The following is a 7,273-nucleotide window of genomic DNA, read 5'->3' as shown; positions in this document are numbered from 1 at the left end:
AGTCCATGTCCTCCCACAACCCTGGATCATGCATGGTGGAAGGTTGAGATTGAAAGCAAAAAACACACTTAACACTAATTAATTCACTTCTCTCTCTAATTTTAATAATACATTCACTAATTCATTATCATACACAATTAACACCATATTTTGTCTTATATTTCAAAGTTTATGAAAATTTTGTTAACATTTTTCCTGTTTCGGTTTTTTTTTTTTTTTTTTTTTTTGAGACAAGTTTTCGACATTTTAGGATTTTACGAGTGTAATTTAACAAAGAAAAGTGTAATTTTAAGGAATATTTTCGAGAATTTAGCGTTTTACAAGTTTAACTTCAATCTTTTCCGAGTGATTTTAACGAATATTATTTTGAATTTTTGTCATTTTATCACAAGTTAGTGTAATTTAGCATTTTACGAGTGTTATTTTAATGACAAAAAGTGTTATTTTAGTCCAGGTAAGTGTAATTTCAATCTAATGAGATTGTTATTTTTAGTCAAGGAGAATGTAATTTTAGTCGAGAAAAGTGTAATTTTAGTCCAGAAAAGTATAATTTCAAATTTGAGAATGTAATTTTAGTCCATTGGGAGTGTAACATTAGTCCAATGAGAATATGAGAATATGACCAAGTCCATTGAGAGTGTAACATTAGTCCAATAAAGGTAAGTGTAATTTAGAGAAAAAAGTGTAATTTAACAACAAAAAGTGTAATTTAACAACAAAAAGTGTAATTATAATGACAAAAGTGTTATTCTAAAAAAAAGTGTAATTTTAATGAAGAAAAGTGTAATTTTAATGAGAAAAAAAAGTGTAATTTAACAACAAAAAGTGTAATTTTTAAAAAAAAGTGTTATTCTAAAAAAAAAAGTATAATTTTAAAGAAAAAAGTGTAATTTTAATGAAGAAAAGTGTAATTTTTAATGAAAAAAAAAGTGTTATTCTAGCAAAAAAGTATAATTTAAACGAGAAAAAAGTGTAATTTTAATGAAGAAAAGTGTAATTTTAACGAGGAAAAAAAAGTGTTATTCTAGCGAAAAAGTATAATTTAAACGAGAAAAAAGTGTAATTTTAATGAAGAAAAGTGTAATTTAACGAGAAAAAGTGTAATTTAACAACAAAAAGTGTAATTTTTAAGAAAAAAGTGTAATTTTAATGAAGAAAAGTGTAATTCTAACGAGAAAAAGTGTAATTTAACAAAAAAAGTGTAATTTTAGCCGAAAAAAGTGTTATTCTAGCAAAAAAAAAGTATAATTTTAACAGAAAAAAATGTAATTTTAATGGAGAAAAGTGTAACTTTAATAATAGAACTTTAATGGATAAAAGTGTAATTTTAATGGATAAAAGTGTAATTTTAATGGAGAAAAGTGTAATTCTAAGGGATAAAAGTGTAATTTTAATGGAGAAAAGACAACTTTAATAGAAAAAATAAAAAATAATATTATGTGAGATTTAAAATTTGAAAAAATCAAATTTTTTCAAAAAATTACATCTAAAATTTAAAAATTATACCTAATGTCATATTTATTTCCAACCGCCTCACATGTAACTTTAACACAACACCCGAACACCATCAATCTTTATAGATCTAACATTAAAATAAAAGTACCTTTAAAAAAAAGACGAATTTTGAAAAAAAAAAATAACAGGAGATTTGAGAAATATAAAAAAATAAGAAACATTTATTACCCTCTAAAAGGTAGATCTAAAAATAAAAAAATTAAAAAAATTAAAAAACTAGATCTGGAAAATAAAAAAGACGTAGGTGGTTAAGAAATCAAACACCCACATTCACATTATATTGAGTGAGGCAGTTAAGAAATCAAAAGCCCACTTGGCCACTTATAAAACAATTACACTAAACTACTAAAGCCCCAACGTAAACTCCAACAATGAGACAATATCTGTCGCCTCACTGCTGTAAGTCCACCGACCACCGCACCGTAGCCTTTAATAAATCATTTGATATTTTAAAGGTAAGATATTTTAAAGGTAAGATCTGAAATTTTGAAATTAAAGGAGGTGGGTGAGTGTTGCTAGTAGTGATATGGTGGTGGTGATGCGGCTAGTTGGTGGTGGTAGTGAGGGTCGTGTTGTTATTGGTCGTGGTGGTGTGTAGCAGTGGCGGTGGTGGCGGCTTTTTTTGGTGGTGGTGGTGTGGTTGGCGCGGGTAGGGGCGTGTGAGGGGTGGTTTCGGTGTGTGATGGGTGTGTGTGCGGTGGTTTTGGTGTGGGGTGAGGGTGTGGTCGTGAGTGGTGGGGTTATGGGGTGTCGTGGTGGGGTTGTGGTGTTAGTGAGTGGGGTGTGTGATGGGGTTGTCGCCCTTGTCGGCAGATCTGACATAAGGGGGGAGGTGGTGGTGGTCGTGGGGGGAGGTGCCCGTGTGGGTGGGTGGTCGTGCGGGTGCGGGTGGGGGTGGGTGGGTGGTTGGTGAGTGCGGGCTGGTGGTGGTGGTGGCTCGTCGGTTGGTGAGTGTGGTGGTGGGAATTTTTTGGGTGATTTTTTTTTGTCAGATTTGTGTGGATTGTTTTAGAGAGGGGAATTATTTTGATTTTGGGAGAGAATTAAATTGTGAAATGAGGGAGAAGTGAAGTAGATAGAGAAAAGAAAAGCTATATATATCAAATTAGTGAGAAATTAGAGATTAATTAGTTTGGTAGAGAGAGAGAGTGTTAAACACCTTATTAAACCTTCTTCTTTTTTTCGCTTTCCAATCTCAACCTCCATCTTCCTCATCCAATGGGCTCTAAATGAAACTTATGACACATGTAAAGCATTGACTTTCTTGAACCTAATACTATATATATATATATATATATATATATATATATATATGTGGGATCTCGTGAGTTTGATTCTTATGGTGAGTTTGTGCTCACAAATATTAGCCATTGGATCTAGGAAATCAACGAGTAAGATTGAATCTGAAAATAAATTAAATTTAGCAAATAAAATAGGTAGTCGCTTCTTACTGCGCACCTCGACTCTACTCTCCTATCTACTCCGTATCAAAATCAACCTCTGTCAATGGCGGAATCACTAGTAAGCGCTCAATTTCACTGACATTGTGTCGTTAGAGAGATTGAAGTTAGCGACGATGCTTAAGTTAGCTTATCCTAAATGTAATGCTGTTCTTTTTGCAATTGTACAGGTTAATTTTCATTCTCTTCAACTTTAATCGTCATACTGAGTTTAATTTTTGTTAATTGTTGCATTTTTTTTAGTTATTTTAGCGATTTTTCAATTAATACGATCTATATGCGATTTTGATTAAATAGATTCATTTGATCTCATTTTTAGTATTCATTGTCTGGTAATCTAACTATTTATTCATTCCAGAAGTAGAATGGTTTATTTGTTTCCTGATTGATCAATTTCATTCTTCTAGAAATTGTATTTTGTTTGTTTTTTAATTCTACGGAGTACTCAGCTTGACTCCGGTACCGAGATGGTTGTTGCTTGATTGCTAGTGTGACTGATGTTGAAGGAGATGACAGCCCGGATTGGTGATGAATCGGAGCCGCGGGTTTCGCGTTCAATTGCAGGTTACAGTTGCAACTCCGGCTCCGTACTCGAGTCACCCCTGACTTGAATTAATCATGCGGGTAGCTTGGTGGCTCGGTTGAAAGAGCACGAGATGGCCGGGTTCGATACGGGCTGTTTGTCGAGTTTTGTTGATGACGATGCTCAGTTCTGGTGTTGATCGATTGGGTGAATGGTGGGCTGCAAACTGATTTTGGCTGATCAAGATAGTCGGTATCAGTGGAGAATTCGTCTGCTTCACACTCCGCCACTGCTGGTCATATTTTCCCCACCATTTCCTTCTGGTATTGTCCGATTTACTCCCTCAATCAATTGAACTAATCAATTTAAAAAGTGTTTGGCAACAAGAATTTAATTTGAAATGTCTCATTTAAATTTAGCAAAGTGCAATAAAGATTTGAAATGAAGGGGTTAGAGAGTGGATTTCAAATGAGTTTATTTTAGCCTTACATGAATTTGATAGGATTTGAAAATCCAAATTTAATAGATTTGCCAAACATGTAAATTGGTCCAAATTTGGATTTGAGAATACAATCTTTGTTCCCAAACACACTATAATCAATTGAATTGAAGTTTTCAAGACTGAGCTATTAGCCAGAATGATGGGTTAAAGCGACAAGAATTTCCACTATCGGCACACAAACCGAACAAGAGACATTATACACTACTTACAAGATAGAATCAAATATGAGCTTTGAACTTTGTGGTTAGATTTTAGGGTTATTTCATAGGGATAATCCATCCTATGGCTGCCCTGCAAATAACACTCCATCCTTTCAATTATTTCAATTAAATCCATCCTATGCAACCTACCTTCCCATAATAGTCTAAGGTAACCGGCTGCCTACCCATAAGGTCAGATTTAAAAAAAAAAAAATCTTAACTAATAAAACATTATTAAATTCTAAAAGAAAAAAAAATTAATTAACAAAAACTTCATCACTTTACCAGTACCACTCCTCCTCCGTCCTCATCCATTACTAAACACCAAGAACCACCCTCTCAACCTCACCCCACAACCGCACTGCACCTAAAACCGCACCACTTTAACGCCCCACCATCGAAACATACTAGCCCGCTCACCATTGCCTTCCCCATCACCAGATCCCATCACTTTTGTACTACCACACACCAACCTTCACTTGTAAATTAAGATCAACGGATTTGAGGGCAGAGTACTCGGAGGAGCGATGGTGGGGAAGACAATTTGTGGGTAAGCATGGTTGATGTATAGCAGGTTGTTTAGGTTGCATATGGTGCGCGTTGGTGTATTTTGTGAGATGAATTGAATTCGTCGCCGCAATAAGGTGGAATTGGGATCTGTTGGTGGTGCGAATGGTGGCTGGTAATACGTATTGGAGGGGAGAATAGGGATCAGCGGTAGTGAATGGTGATAAATGGAGGTTGAAGAAGAAAATGGGTTGTTGGAGAGGTGTTGGCAGGGTTGTGTTTGGTAGCCGCCGAAAGGGTAGTGGGCGGCAGTTGGTGGTTGAGGAAATGTTGAAGAAAGAGAGAAAAGGAGATGTTGAAGGAGGGAAAAGGCTACCTAGTGTAACCGGTTGAAATTTTAAGTGAGTTTGTTATGGGACGTACGAGGGAATAGGATGGATTTAATTGGAATAACTGAAAGGATGGAGTGTTATTTGCAGGGCAGCCATAGGATGGATTATCCCTATGAAATAACCCTAGATTTTAAGACATTGTACATCCTCATAACATTTTTTTTCCCGAATGTTTTGGAGTAGTTTAGTTTGTGTAGCCAGGCCACAAACTTAATCCTCGTCTATCGTAATGACTGATGAACAGAATGGTTGTTCACTTGTTCATTTAGTGTGCATCTTATATAGGCAAGTTGATTTTTGTGCATTCCTAAACTGATTTATATACTGATGATATTCCTGTGCAATTTCCAGCTTGGAGATGACTGAGATTAATTCTTCAATGTTTCAAATGGAGCTAAATATCAGTATATCACTACTCAGTGGTTTATGATTATGATAGAGTAGGGTAAAATGACAAAGCAGAGCATTGATACTTCAATGAAGATGCCGATGAAAGTTTAATTAAAGTCATCCGAACACAGCTTGTTTGTATGAACACAACAATAATGATGCGTGCATATGACTCCATTGAATTGAAGTTTTCAAGACTGATTGATGTTAGTTCAATTCTAGCAGCATATAGTATGTTGTTTTGTCGCTTTCATATTCATTGTATAAGTTTTAAACGAACTAGCCTTTTTTAGTGAACATGTTTGGTTTGGTTGAAGTCGAACATTAATGGAGATGTTGCTGGTGTCAGTCATTCTAATACCACTTCTCAAGGGGAAGGTTTTCTTAATACTGTTATGATTAAGCTTCTTTTTAACAATGAGCAGATGAATCTTTTTAGTCACTCACATGTGAGAGTATTCATTTCATTATTGGGGTGATTGGAGTTAACGGTACTGTGACATAACTGTGTTGAATGATTCTTAAATTTAATGGCTGAAATCTAATTGCGAGGCTTTGTTAAGGTATCCGTTTTTTTTTTTTTTTTTTTTTTTTGCATAATCATTATTGAAGAGCTTAATGGATGTTTCATCATATCTAGATATACAGTGATTCTTAACTACCAAATTCAAGCATTACAAATTGGTTGAAGGAGTTGTTTCAATTCGTCAAACAAACTCAATAAAGAAGGGTAAGTATAAAAAAAGGCTTGGTTCAATGGTAGAGCTACGTACATGTATGTGTACAAAGGTCTGGGTTCGAATCCCACATAGCCTAGAAAGTATAATATCGTCTTTATTATTGTTCCATGCCATCATTGATCCATTTTGTATATGACGAAGCTAATCCGAGAATAACAACATAATAACACTACAGTAACACTACAATAACACCCGGAGTAAATACCGGAGTAGCAACACAATACAATAACATCAGAATAACACTAACACTACAATAACAACATAATAACACTACAGTAACACAGTAATAACACTACAATAACACCGGAATAACAACACAATAACATCAGAATAACACCGGAGTAGCAACACAACACAATAACATCAGAATAACACCGGAGTAGCAACACAATAACATCAGAATAACAACTGAGTAAGAATAACACCAACACCTGAGTCAGGTAAAAAAAAAAGTAAAATAATGAGATAATTAGAAAAACGTGATAACATAAAAGTAACACTGGAATAATAAGTGGTAATACAAAAAAAAAAGTATAAGAGTAACACTAGAATAACACCTGTAACAAAAAAAGAAACAAAAGACAAAAAAGAAGAGTAGCACTCGAATAACAGATAGTACTAAAATAACAGATTAAAAAAAAAAAAAAAAACTAACTGGAATTAGAGAAGCACGAGAACATAAGAATAACTGAATAACACTAGAATAACATGTGAGCGCAAACTCACCGTAAGAAACCAAACTAACACTCTTTTTTTTTTTTTTTTTTTTTGTGTTACAAAGTGTTGTTCTAGTGTTACTTTTTTTACTGCGTGTTATTCTGTTGTTATTGTGATTTTTTTTATGTTGATTGTTTTGTCCCACCACGTGTTATTCCAGTGTTATTGTGTTTTTATTCCGCTGTTATTCTGGTGTTATTGTAATCTTTTTTTTTATACTTTTGACTTTTTTTTTTCACCACGTGTTATTTCTATTCCGCTGTTATTCTGGTGTTATTGTGATTTTTTTAATTACTTTGATTTTTTTTTCACCGCATGTTATTTCAG

The 7,273-nt window shown here is 34.1% G+C and overlaps 1 long non-coding RNA gene across 1 annotated transcript; it reads left to right on the top strand.

Moving 5' to 3' along the window:
- Window positions 1-2,811: 2,811 nt before the first annotated feature.
- Window positions 2,812-5,852, top strand: LOC141626993 (uncharacterized). Its single transcript, XR_012536555.1, has 2 exons — window positions 2,812-3,821; window positions 5,451-5,852. It is a non-coding gene; the product is annotated as an uncharacterized LOC141626993 (long non-coding RNA).
- The last annotated feature ends 1,421 nt before the right edge of the window (window positions 5,853-7,273 follow it).

The sequence above is a fragment of the Silene latifolia genome, chromosome Y (assembly GCF_048544455.1).
Source record: "Silene latifolia isolate original U9 population chromosome Y, ASM4854445v1, whole genome shotgun sequence".
Classification (NCBI taxonomy): Eukaryota; Viridiplantae; Streptophyta; class Magnoliopsida; order Caryophyllales; family Caryophyllaceae; genus Silene; species Silene latifolia.
Note: the sequence above shows the minus strand (reverse complement) of the source record. Positions and strands in the feature narration are given on the sequence as shown.